The sequence below is a fragment of the Conger conger genome, chromosome 11, assembly GCF_963514075.1.
Source record: "Conger conger chromosome 11, fConCon1.1, whole genome shotgun sequence".
NCBI lineage: Eukaryota > Metazoa > Chordata > Actinopteri > Anguilliformes > Congridae > Conger > Conger conger.
The window spans coordinates 18,043,523-18,057,883 of record NC_083770.1 but is presented as its reverse complement, the minus strand read 5'-3'; the positions used below and the strand labels follow the sequence as shown (position 1 = coordinate 18,057,883).

Below are 14,361 nucleotides of genomic sequence, written 5' to 3'. Positions count from 1 at the left end.
ATCACTCTCCTTCTGCCAGCCAGCTTGCAGGTAACTTTAAAATGCACACATATGTGTGAACCTTCATTAATGTCGCAGGTTTTCTTAAAGTGTAATACAAAATTCCCACACTTCTTTTTTTTGTTATCACCATGCACAGAGAGCCCTAATTAATACAAATGAGCGACAGTACATATCCACTCACTAAGCACTTTATATAACTGTACACCGGCTTGTTAATGCAAATATTTAACCGGCCAATCATGTGGCAGCAACTAAATGCATAAAGGCATGCAGACATGGTGAAGTGGTCCAGCTGTTTTTCAGACCAAATGTCAGAATGGGGAAGAAATGTGATTTTTAGTGACTTTGACCGTGGAATGATTATTGGTGGTTTGAGTATTTCAGAAACTGCTGATCTCCTGGGATTTTCACCCACAACAGTCTCTAGCATTTGCAGAGAATGGTGCAAAAAACAATAAACATCCAGTGAGTAGCAGTTCTGTGTTCTGTGACTGTGTTAAAAGTGATTCAAAATGTTTGGTCCATAACTAGACAAGGATATGTGTTAAAAATGGCTTTGCACTGCTCCACAGCACTCTTCAGAAAGGCGGACACTCTGACCTGCACAACAAAACCCTGAATAAAAGTCTGAGGGCTTTTGGATAAATTGTGCAAGGGTAGAGGCTTTGCAGACCTAGCAAACTTCTCCTCTCTTCTTACAAAAGTCTCAGCTCTTTAAAACAAAATTTTAAAAAGAATTTTAAAATGTAAAAGAAATTCAAAACCAATAAAACAACCTCTTTAAAACAAAATGCACAAAAGCCCCATTCTCTGTCACTGGGGAAACACACACCAACTCACGAGCACAGAAAAAAAGCAGAAAATGACTGATCTCTCTATTGTGGGATTTCATTTTACGGTCATGCTTTTGACTTTTCAGGCCTCTAAATATCAGTTTCTCCTGCATGGTTTTTAAATATTATCCTTTACAGTTATTGGTCACTGTGTTGCAATCCAAAATACTCTAGTGGGAACAATAAAATCCCATTCTTCCCAATGATAAAATATGCTTCATTAGATGTATGTAAATACAGCATAAGCCATCAGAACAGCATTTCTTGTATGATTTATTTTGGTTTTAACATTAAGTTTCCATGATCTTTGTTTCACTGGATACCAAATCAAAATTTTATTATTATTATTTTTTAAAGGCAGAAGAAAAAGAAGTCATGAAATATATATTTATAATAAATCATTTCAAATTTGAAATCTACTGTATGTACTGCATTGTATTTAAACTACTCAGAGAATACATGCTGGACATACATATTTAAATATTGGATAATATTTTCTAGGTATGCCTTATTCAAGATGTAAAGATATATTTACAACAATAAATTTAAAAATCTAACTCCATATCTATGAGGGTAATATTTTATCATACTAGTACACTGTAATTTTGGGAGAAAGCTACACAGTTTAATCCTTAGTTTGTAAAAACAATTTTAATATGCTACTTTTCATTTGCTGCACAGTAAAATGTCCAGTGTTAATTTGTCTTTCACCTAGCACTTAGGGACCATATGTATTAGGTAATAGTTGATTTTGCACTGAATATTTTTCTGTGTTTTCATAAAGACTTTTCAGGATCTTGGCTTTGTGCCTTGTACTTAATATATTTTGGAAACAAAAGCATAGTTTTCTTCTTGTACACATGTTATCCTCTACTCGAGGAAGTAGAGGGCTATAATAATGGACTATAAATAATGTTACAATAGCTAAAACGAAGTGCATCACCTGTGCTTAATTAAATAATTGAAAGTATAAAACCTTGTCAAAACTAATTCTTATGATAAAATTGCAGATTCCTGCTGGTATTTTCTGAAAAGTGATGATATCCAACAAAGATTGTGACATTCAACATCCAACCTACTCATTCAAGTTCATGATGCTTGGTGTACTGATGTCTGAGTGCCAATCTCCACAGAATGAATGTAGGCCAACCACGAATACCAAAATGAAGAGTCTGCCACAAATGTTTAGTCATGCCTACATATGCCATGAAGATGAGAAAAAATATATTTTTTTAATTTAATGTCATGGATAAATTAAAGGGTAATATTTAAAACTTTGAACTGCACTATTAATTGACTGCTGTATTAATGGTGAGCTTTCTTTTTGAGCCCTTTATAAAAGCACAAAAGTTTCATTTTTAAATTGCTTCATGAAAGCACACAAAATTAATTTAATCAAACTGTTATCCCAATTTTTGTCCCCAGATTAGAGGTTAATATCTTCAAAACGCTTCTTATATCGGAGCTCTCGAGCCTGACTTTGCAATTGGCTGGGCCGTGGCTTTAAAGACAGTGCCCGAGGCTGCCGTTTCTCCGACTTCAAGTGTAACGATCGCCGATATCACAAAGAGAAGAAAAAAACTCAGTGTGAAATGGACTTCGATACAGCTTCAAATCCCTGAACTCTCTGAAACCCGCCTCCTCGTTCTTGTCTTTTCTCGTTCTCCCAGGAGAACGTCCCCCGTTTCCTGGGTTACGCTGTCAGAGGGCAACAGCTGGATGCTGCTGTCGGGAATTTCGCTCCAGAGAGAACTGCGAGCGGCAACAGAGAAAGGATTCGTCCAGGAACATAAAGGTTGCGGTCCTTACGGGTGGTGAGAACAGGTATTTTGAGTTGGACAAAACAATAGCTAACATCGGTAGTTAGTGATGAGAATAACGGATTGCATTTGGATAGTGCCTTTCATTTCACGGTTTCAGAGTAGGTAAATACCACAGCCCTTGCCAAAACCATTTGTAGCCAAAACCAATGTCCAATACCTATCCCAAGATGTACGGAAAAAGTTGTATTTTTAAAGGCCCTCTTTTAAAAGATATGTGCCGTGGAAATGTAAACAAAAAGAGAAGAAAATGGTAATTTCAGTGCTGGTTGCTAAACTGTATCTCACTCGGGGATAAACAAAGATGGGGTCTAAGTTGTTGGGGAAATCGAGGGCTTCCTCTCTTTTCGGTCTTGTAGAAAGGTTCCTTCTCTACTGCCCCATAGTCATTAGCCACAGGCACCTACTCGTGGGGAGACAGTCCTTTGAGCTGGGCAAGGGTTCTGAGGGCAAGGCTAATTGCTTTCATTAGTTTCCATGGACACTTGAAGATGGTGGTTTACCATTTGTGAATTCAGGTATCCTGAATGTAGTCCCCCCCACCTCGATTTGCTAAAGTGAATTAAATGAAATAGATTAGATTTGAGTCCTCCAGTATGCTGATGCTTGAGCAAGGCCCTTAACCCTGCATTGCTCCAGGGGAGGATTGTCTCCTGCTTAGTCTAATCAACTGTACGTCGCTCTGGATAAGAGCGTCTGCCAAATGCCATTAATGTAATGTAATGTAATGGAAGGTATAAAACAGACAAATGAAATCCGAAGTTCTAGAGCAAAAAAACATTTGGACTACACCTACACCCTTTTGGTTTCAGTCTTAGCACATTTCAGTAGGTGTTGCTGCTTATCGGTCGATTTGGAATCAACTTATTTAACATTATATATTTTTCAAAAGGAATGTGTACATGTATGTCTATGTCTGTGAGAATTTTTTTCTGGAGCACACAGTAGGACCATTTTTGAAAATTTCCGACTCAATTTGGCATACTAAACTGTAGCTGTATTGCGATACTGAGTTTCCTGCCAAGTATGTAATACAAAAGAATTTGTAAAAATCACATCTCTAGAAAATTGGCCCAGTCCATGGATATGGTCATTTTTTATAAATATCATATATTTGTTTTTTGATGACATTTAAGTGTATGGGATGAGGGTGTTTCTTTAGACTTCTATGCAGCAAGCTCTGGGGCTCTGAGAGAGGGTGCCAGGAGCTGCATTAGATAAAAAATATATCTGAAAAATCAGACGTGGTACCTGTCATTGTTTTTGGAATGAGGTGTGCTGACACCCCCACTCCAACTTCAAGCCCCCCCCCCGTCTTCTATCTGTCTGTCTTTTATCAGGCCTTGCGACCCTCCTTGAAAACAAACAGCATTCAAATTCTGTCTGTGTGTGTGTGTGTGCGTGCGTGTAAATTAATGAATGAAAAAATAAATGAATAATGCCACGGGTTACAAATAATGTTGTCAGCAGTTAGGTAGTGTTGCATCTCTGCAGGTAACACACACACGTGCAGTTACAGGCCGGTTTTGGGCCGTGCCACACAGCCCCTGTGGGGGTGGGGGGGGAAATCCTTGTTGCTCCAGCGACACAGAGGAGCTTCTGTGAGCCATGTGTGGTTTGCTCTGAATCTCTGAACTTTATGGGAAACAGGCAGATGGGGACACTTGTTCAGGGCTGTTTAACAGCGCCCTTTCAACACCGCACCCAGCAGACCTTACAAAAGCACACGCACACTGTCTGGGGTCAGAGGTCGTGTAAGAACACATACTCAAATAACGTCAGTGGCCTTTTCGGGAGAATGAAACGATTTCCCCTTTAACCCTGTGAAGAGCAGGTTTTTTTTTTTTCGTTTAAAGTCGGTGTTCTCAAACACCAGTGCTTTCAGTCACCAGTATTGATTGTGACATCAGCATTACAACATTCTACTCACATATTTGTGACCTTACACCTTAAAGAGCCCTGCTTAAGAGTGACTGCAGCAGATTGTAGCTTAGCTTTAGCTTAGCTTAGCTTTAGCTTAGCTTAGCTTCCACAGTTGGCCCCAATGCTCGCTCACCACTGCGCAGAACCCTTTCTGTTCCTTCCTTCTCCAAAAGGATGTGTGAATACCCAACACACTTTTTGTGTTACTACATTTGTGTTGAGAGTAACACAACATGCGTTGCCCTTAACTAGACACAGAGGTGCGTTATAAAATAACACACTATGTGTTGTGTTTAACACCTCAGATTTGAGTATGCTGCAGTCTGATCTCATGACTGCGCAGATCTGCGTACGCAGCCCGGCTCTCTGCGCAGTCTCTCGCAGGGAGGGCTCTGGGAGGGGTTGTCCCAGAATTCCCGTTTGGGCTGCCTGCTCCGTGGGAGCGGGAGGCCGGAGCTCGGGCCAAACTGCAGCGAGCCCGCGGTGCGATGGAGGAGTTAGTTTACAAAGATACGGCCGCGTGTTTAGTCTGCGTCTCTCTACTGTTAGGACAGCGGCTGCCGGTCCTTCCTTTGTAAGTGGAAACCGGAGCGGGCGTCCGCTGCAGTTTCAGCCGCTGTTGTCGTCGTCCGTGTTGTTGTTGTCAGCTCTCTGTCGATGCGACGCTGCACATTTTCACTCCCATTTGTTGATTTACCTTCTTTAACGTTACGAAGCACTTAGAACAGGGCCCACCGCCTGTGTCAAAAACAAACATAGCATATTGTAAAGGACACCAGCTAGTCGATGCTAATGTATTTATGTCGACAGAAAAGTGCAATCGGCCAAGCTCTAGGGACTGCCACTGTGTTCGCCCCGATCCATAATAGAAACTGCGCTGAAATTAGGGCTTTTCAGTCCTGCTGGGTAGCGCTGCTCACTGTGTGGTTAGATGGAGCTGCTGATTCCTCAGATGGTTGGGTGGAAACTTTAAACTGATATTATACTTCTTTGCTATGTGCAAGGAGGCATGGGACAGGGGGCTTTAGCATTTCATCTTTTAAACTTCATAAAAATGCCAACGATGAAACTTGTGCATACCATACTATCCTGACTGTTTAAGGTAAGCTTTGTGTGTGTGTGTGTTTGTGTGTGTGTGTGTGTGTGTGTTGATGGAAATAGCTGTACTGATTGTTGCAGCTGACTTACACATTGTGCATGACTGGCTATCGAGTGATTGCCAAGCCAGTTGCTTTGTTATGACTGTGTCCTCATATCCCAGCTGCTGTATTTATAGAAATGACGGCGCTTAGATATTTAGCCACAGGTTTTTTGGCAGATTAACAGAAATGCCATTGCAATTCTCATAAGTCTATTCTTAAGAAAACGCTGTCTGTTTATGATGTCTGTTAGATGACACAATTTGACTTGTTGCTTACCTTAATGTCTCATATTATTATGATTAATGGCTTGCCTTTATGGCAATTCATGCACACTTCGTTTGGTTTAATCATGCAGATTTATGTTACTTCTCTACATGACAAGTAATATATTTAGGACAAAGACATTGATATACATGACATCATTTTAATTGTTTTTTGGTTAGTGGTTTATCTTTCTCTAGTATACTGAAAATGATCTCACCTGAAGTTGTCAAATGCAGCAAAGTGTGTGCTTTTCTTAAACCGCATGCCAAAAAAAGGACTAAAACCAGCCTCCCTAATTTACTAGGTGTCACTGAATTGCTAATGCCCACCTTGGCTTTGCAGCAACACAGGAACACTGACCCAAAAAAAAGAGAAAAAAAAAACAAACAAACCGGTGATTAGAAATGGGCAAAAAGCTTCCATGTTGCCAGAGGCTCCACATAACTCCAAAGTGGCTGAAAGAATAACTTGTGAGTCTTTAAGGGCCCTGGCTATCAAGCGGCACTTCACCGGCCGGGAGGCATGGGGTCGGGCTAAATGATGGTGGTGATGAATACCTGTAATTATTCCGCCCTGCTGCTGACAGAGCAAGCAGGTAGGAGAGAAAGGAAACAGCTTCTTCCCCTGCCAGGTTCAATCCCATGACAAACTCAGACAGCGCCACAGAAAGACTGGTAAACACATTATTTTGTTGAACGAAAAGCCCACGTCTAAACTAAAAAACATCGGCTGTGTGGTAATTACACGGTGGGAAAAACATCCTAGGATCAACAAGACTACTTTTATCATTTATATTAAGCAATGGGGTTGACAGTACAATGATAAAGCCACTTGTTGCTTATTTCAACAAAAAGGTATTTTCGGAATCTCCTTCTGAATAGTCCACATACAGGCTTGTGACCGATATCTGTATTTATGTTGGTATTTACTGTAAGCAAAATCAAGTGAGTTTAATTTGCATCAGGAACGGACAGATTCATTGTAAAGTACCTGAACCGGTATAGGCTGAAATGTTATTCTGTGTCCAGTTTTCTGTTCTCCCTAGAATTGCAGGGTTGGACAGAGTAAATAGAAATTAATTCTGTGAGAGCTTGTATACTAATATTATGATTTAAGTTCCATATTGAGCCTGCAGCTTAATTGTGCAATGTGGCATTATTGTATGACGAAATATAAACTCTTACATAACCTCAAGTTTAAAAAAATATTTTTTGTAGCAATAAACACATTTTCATGCCCCTATTAAAAGGTAAATCATGTCCTCAAAAGCAGAAAGTCAATTTATGTTACCATTATCCTGCTTTTACAGATAATAATTATTCAGTGTTTATAGGGGAGTAGGTTGAATAGCCAGTACTCTCAGTGGGCTTGACCACAAAAGAAAACATTGGTTCTTTTTAATTACCGGGCATACATTTTACAAATCCATTTACAAATGCTTCAAATACAGGAAACCAAAATCTACTAGTTCTAGAGAAAACATATCAAAATTCCTATCAAGATGTGAAGATTTTTCCTTCCTCCACTATTAATGTATTTATTATCCCAAACTAAGAAGTAATTTGGGTTTAGAGGTTATGAAGTCCAACTCTAAATGTACTTTCTACTATTAAAGGGTGTGGGGTATGTGTGGAGTTGATTTTTTTCGTGCAGTATGTTGGATATCCGCATGCTTTCAGCAGGGCTGTAATCCGGGGTGCATACACTAACGCTGACAAAGGTCTGCTGGTCACTGATACCCCTCAGGGCTAAATATACCTGACTGACAGGGGCAGGTGGTCCAGGCACAGGCACCGATCCTGTGGGTCCCAGCTAAGTGGGGGGGCCAAACCCTCCCCGTGTTCAGTACTGAGACAGATCGGGACACAACACAACCCAAATCGGGGGTTTCTATTCAAAGCCAGCTGGTCTGGCTTTATCGATGCAGGCCATTTCTGTTCCTTTTCGTCTTTCTTTTTTCTTTTCTTTTCTGTATTTGACTTTATTATTATTTTTTACCTGTGACTGTTTTGATTATTTGGCCCACAGCAGGTGCTGAAGGGTGTAACTTCCTGGGGAAGGACGCAACGGCACTGGTGAGTTTTTCGGTCGCCTTCTTCTCTCTCTCTCACTCTCCCTCTCCCTCTCTCTCACTCCCTTGGTATGCTTTTGTTGTGCGTTTGTTTTTAGAAAAGCTGAACTTTTGTGCCGCATTCTGCACATCTAAGTATAACAAACAAATGCTGGCGAAGCACGACGAGGCGAGGCAGGAGCGACGGGCACAGAAACAGGCAGGCAGTGACGGGCACAGAAACAGGCAGGCAGCGACAGGGTCAGAAACAGGCAGGCAGCGACAGGCACAGAAACAGGCAGGCAGCGACGGGCACAGAAACAGGCAGGCAGCGACGGGCACAGAAACAGGCGGGTAGCGATGGGCTGTTCCGTATGTCCATCTCAGAAACGGGAGACCGGTCTCCGGTCGCGACAGAGGCAGCTTTGTGAACTGAAGCCGGGTTGAAATGGAGTCAAACAGCTGTTGCCAATCACCTCTCAAGTATACGGAATGCTAGGTGTGGATGTCCGAGCCATTTGACGCGCTGCCTTCAAGCGTAACGCACGTTATCCAGATAAAGGACTTAACCGGGCCTTGTTTTGTTCACAGTCAGTTCGGGTTATTGGCTCCATTGAGGTTGATTATTTGGAACACTTGCCTGTGTGAAGTGTGGCGTTCCCCGAGAAAAAGTGACACCGCTTGAACATGCTCCTTTCGTTAAAAACCCGCTCACCCACACAAGGACCTGCCTAATTGGCCACAGTAGGCTTCAATACCAATTTATATCTCGCTGCTTACAGATCGTGTATGGCATTAGGGGCCAAGCCACGAAGCAGAGGAAATTTGTCATTTTAAACCTGCAGAGGGAAAGGAATATTGAAACAAATTCCTTCTGAAAACAGAGTAAGGAATTTGCTCTGTTGATGGCAAAAGTCCAAGTAACCGAGAAAGTGAAAATTGATTGAACAGGACAGCTTTTAACAGGAGATACTTTCCCCAAAAAACTTTTCCACTGAAAACCTGTGATTTTGGAATGACCATTTGGAGAAGGAACATGTCATGTGATTTTACGTGAAATTGGTGAAAGTTTCGGGTGCCACTCCCGGGGGTAGGAGGAGAAATAAAAAACAACTTTGCCCCCCCTTCAGGCAAGGTGGAGCCGTTCTTGCCCCTCTCCTCCCTCCCCCTCCGCTCACCCCTCTCTATCAGTGCGGAAAATCAGCCCTCGCCCCCTCTCGCCTCTCACAGCCCAGTTCAGGCGCGGACCGGAACTCCGGGCTGTAATTAATAAATCAGGAGATTCCCGAACTCCTGCAGAGAGGGAGGCACATCAAGGACACGCTCGGAAAACGGTAACCGCGGTGACACCTCCGATTCCGGCACTCCGGTTTCAAACCGGAGACCCCTGCGCCCATAAATCTCCCCCCCGTTATTATAGCTGATATAACCTATAGAGCCATACCATAGGGGTCAGGTTGTGTAATGGTGGCTGCTGACAAAATTAGCATCACGCATTCTTCTTCTCTTGACGTGTTTTGTTGTTCTTTCTTCCTTGTTCTGAACAATGTAGAAAATTTATAATAGCAAAGAGCAAGTTGTTAATCTGGTTGATGGAAGTGAAAAGACTGCTATCAGCATATAAGACATTTTAAGCTTAAAAAGAAGTATTTGTCCTTTGAACGACGCATGAGCAGGGAGAAATAAAAATTGGACAGGTGTCCAAGCGTTTGGCACGCGGTAAAATTCTGTGTTTACTTTTTTCATCACTAAAACCCGTTGCCTAGTTCAGCAATCACCAAAATTAATAAATACATCATGTTTGCATTTTAAAATGCCAATCCTAGCGTTTATTTGTAAGTCACATTTAAGGTTGCTTTGTTGGCTGAATCCTGGCTGGTATACTGGGCTATCTAAATAGTTTATTTTATTTTACAGCTTGGTAGAATGCAACCTTAAATTCAGCGCAGAGTGACAGACCTGGGAAACTCTGACCCAGTTTACAGAAGCTTAGCTCTGCAAGAGAATATTTTGGAGGAATAAAATCCATGGCTTGGGTACAAAGTGGGCGCAGGAAACGCCGTTGTTTTCCTTCACCGTGGGGTAGCTTCCCCTCGAGCTGGATCTACGGTGGCCTTTGAAACGATCAGGCTTGCGATTCGGCGTTTTCAGTCGTTTTCGCTTCTCTGCGTCTGAGGCTCACAGAGCTGTTCCCTCCTCGAGGTTTCACACCGATTACACACTCAGCCCTGCACTTTAATTAGCAAGAGACAGCGTTAACTTTAAAAATACCACCGATCAGGACTGTTTTAATGGTTTCCAAGGACTCAACATATCATATTTTAAAAAAATAATACAGTGGATCAAATAAATATTCAGTTGTGGCCACCCGTTCTTAACTTCAGTTAACTTCAGCTGGAATAAGTTTGTTTTGTGTTTGCCTGTCCGTATTGGTGTGCTGGATGAATGCCAGTGAAATAAACATACTTTTAAAAATGAGGTAACTTTAAGTGTGTTTATAACCACGATACAGTAGTTGCTATAGTTATGCTGTGTATGGCTGTTCCAGATGCCCGAGTCTTAAGTTACATGAGCCATATTATTGTCCTTTAAAAGTGTATTTCATATTCAAAACAAATTACCAGTGAAGCAAAACATATCAGACACATGGAAATAGTTACATCCCTCTCGCGCAGAAAGGAAAATTATCTCCATTCTCATAAGTGACTGCGTAACTTCTTTCTTCTGCTGGTAATTTCATTCCTACAGTCCCGGTTATGGGTCGGCCTTGTTTTTACGGCTCTGTCAGCGCTGGGCTACTGTGCAGAACAGTGGGACATGAGAGAGTTTCGGCTGCAGTCTGTCGAAAACCTGACATCACGCCGCAAAATGTTTAGTGGCTCTCATCTGGAGTTAATCTCGGTTGCCTGTCTTTCTGTCTGATCTTGTTTGCGTGAGAAACGGGTCGGGGACGCGGGGAGAGGGAAGAGAGGGCTCACATCACACTTCTTTCTGAGCTTGACTGGAAAAACTCATCAGCATATTTGCATTCCATATTTTAGCGCTTATCATTGGGGGTATATTTAGGGGTGTAGCTGTCATGCCGTTTTATTGTTGTTTGTGTTTGTCGCTCTGCTCGAGCAGGCTGAGGGTGCGGCTACACAAACACCGCGCTGCATCTGCATGTTCCCTTTCCACTGTCACCAATAAAGCAGTGCCTCTGCACGGAAAAATCCTCTGTTGAATCAACTATGACAGTGTTAAATCAACTCCTGCAGTATGAATTTGAGTCATGCAGGGACACACAGAATCATGTGCTCTGTACTCTATTACACTTAAAAGTGCTCGACTCTCACAGCTGATTTTATACTCAATATTTTGTTGCATACAGTGCCAAAAAATGACTTTTAAAATTATTATTATTATGGTTGTGATTATTATTATTGTCAGTCCTGGGCCAAGTCCTTCCTGTGTTAGTGTGAAGCGTATTCCCCCTATGTGTATAATACACTGTAGCGCATTGCTGACTGACCCTGGGGTTTGCACAGCGTTACCATAGACGGAGCATTCGCAGGCTCCACCAATGGCAGCGAGCGGTGCCGGTGAGTGACAGGCCCTGTTGACGGGCTGCCGCGAGGCTCCCGGAATTCTGCAGCTGTTGCCACGGCCACCGGGACAGAGCGGCGGCAAATTGGAGGTGAGGCGCGGCAGGTCCGGAATAATCCGGAGCAGGGTGCCAAGACGTCCGTCAGGGGAAGCCCCGTCGGGAAGGGCGAGAGGCACGCTCTCAATTCCCACTTTAATAACGCGTGTGAGGGACAATCTGCTTTCTTTACCTCCTGAACTGAGCCGCGAGTGGCCAGGACATTGCAATACCATATTCCTTAGGTTTTCCTTTTCTTTATTTTCTCCGACATGTGATGTGCATCGGCCCAGATACAATTTCAACCTTCCGACAAATTGTTATTTAGCTGACGCTTTTGTCCAAAGCGACCTACGTCTGGTCAGACGAAGGGGACAATCCCCCCCCCTGGAGCAATGTGGGGTAAAGGGCCTTGTTCAAAGGCCCAACAGCTGCGTGGATCTTATCTTAGCTACACCAGGGCTTGAACCACCAACCTTGCGGGTCTCAGTCATGCATGCTAGCCACTAGGCTTCAGGCTGCCTCAGACGACTTTTTTTGAGAGACATGATCAGACTTGCAGTTTATGTGCAGAGTATATGTGCGTGCCACATATACAACAAGTGGGTAGAATTTAATTGCAGAAGTTTTACCATTCCTAGTGCTAAAACATTTTGATTATCCCTAAAAAGAACTGGGGCTAATTTATATAGAAAACAGTCAGTTGGGGAATTTTTTTCCTGTCATTCTCTGACATTTACCTTGGTACTTTTCATTTCTGAAATTCTGAATTTTGATGTACAGCTATTTTTTCATCAAATGCCATGCTAGTTCACCTGTGCAAACTTTTCTCCTTTACTCAGAAATATACACTCTGAGACTTCAAGCTGGGCTGATGGGCACCTGCCATTTTGAAGAATGCATAGTTGCATATTGGCATTATTATTTTTCAGAATCTTAAAATATTTTTAAAAAGCTGTTAAGATTAATGCTTTGAATTCAATAGTGAGTTCACACCATGTGAACTATTTTCAAACGTTTCAAAAAATAATATGAACAAGTTAATGGTATTTATAATATTAATAAATCAGTTTTACATTTCAGAACTAAATTATTGAAAGATACATTCAAACAAAACTATATTTCAATATGACCTACTTCTATATGACATTCAAGTGTCATTTACAAGTGAAAACAAGGAAATAGGAATACTACATTTAATGCTAAATTTAATTAAAAAACAGAAATATGGTGGCATAAAATTGGCATAGAATTGTGAAATAGGTAAACTAATGTTTTGGCAGTATGTTTTTTTTCATTAATAGGTAACATTACATGTACCTATATTTTACAGTAGCAAAATAACAAAATAACGCTAAATGTCCGCATTACTTTTGGCTGAAATTGCGGCTGACAGTCTTTGACATGAGATTCTTAGGGACGGTGTACTTCTCAGTCTCAGCCTCTCCCTGTATTCAAAGGAGAACCGTTTCGGAGCTGACACTAAAACAGGCTTTAGAGCGCCCCGACTGGTCGAAGCTGTAGATTGTAGAAGTTCTCCACATTGGATCTGGAGTGAAAGGATACCGAAAAGCAGACAACTAAAAAAACAATACACAAAATATAAATAAATAAAATAATCCGTTGTTTTACAGACATGCGTCAGTCCTGAATAAGCAAACTGTACACTGTGGGCTGTGTTACCGTTGTAGTGTAATCGCAACAGGGAAACGACGCTGTGACAGCAGCCTTGACAGGTAAGCTACAGCGAGCTGTCCAATCGGTAAGGGAGTTTTCCACGGCCCCCACTGCGACGCTGAAACTAGAGCACGGCGCAACAAAGGAGCGCATGTTCAACTGCATGCGGTTCATCTATAATGAATCAAAGGTGTAGCGTTTGGAGCTGTTTGCCCAACAGAACATGCAAATGACCAAATTTGTTTCTTCTCCGGCGACGCTTCTGTCACCCCTTTAAGGAACACAGAGCCCGGTAGGGAGAGAAAAAGACTAGAAACGAACTTCCTGCGGAATCCTACAGAAAGGAGAAAAGATTTCATGACCTTCACTGTTCATATGCTCATTTGTAAACGCGTATTTGTCTTTAAATCCCTATACGTTTAAAACAATAATATTACAGGCGATATTTTTTTAAGCGTTTTTCTCACGTAAACAAAATAATCGCTACCCTAACAGAGGAAAGGTATTCGTTTGCACAGTGCAGTTTTTTTTCACCACTTTAAGTCAGGGATTATGATGTAATGGCTAACTGGGGAAATGGTTTACAATATTTGTTAAACTCTTTATTAGCGTTGTGCTCCTGGGCCACACTGTAGGCTGCATGTAGCATGCACAGTATTTGGAGCTAATTGCACACATATTTTGGAAGTTATTTTTCACGAGGAAAAGGTCAAGAGAGCAATCGAGAAATGATTCTTATTCTTAAAAGCAGTTTGCATTTATTTTTTCTTGGTAAAAAATATGGAGTATTTTTTTGGAGCCTTTTTTTAGGTTTCACTCACATCTGCAATGTGCATGCTAAACAACAAAGTCCCATTTAGTACAAAAAGATTAACAGACTTAGAAAAAATCCTTCTCGTTCTAATTATTCCCTCAATTTGGAGACTTCAAGTTGACCAAAGTCATCAGTAACACGAAGATCACTGCGGCAGCTTTTTAAATGAAAGAGGCGCATTCCTCCACATCTGCATGTGTCAGTCTTCCTCCT

At 41.7% G+C, this 14,361-nt stretch overlaps 1 protein-coding gene across 14 annotated transcripts in view; it reads left to right on the top strand.

Annotated features, from left to right (window-relative positions):
- Nucleotides 1–7,835: 7,835 nt before the first annotated feature.
- Nucleotides 7,836–14,361, top strand: part of mef2cb (myocyte enhancer factor 2cb) — an 84,774-nt gene continuing 78,248 nt past the window's right edge. For all 14 annotated transcript variants that reach the window (XM_061260149.1, XM_061260144.1, XM_061260142.1 and 11 more), the window contains exon 1: nt 7,836–8,060. The gene's annotated coding sequence lies outside the window, so the exon portion shown is untranslated. The remainder of the gene's footprint in view (nt 8,061–14,361) is intronic.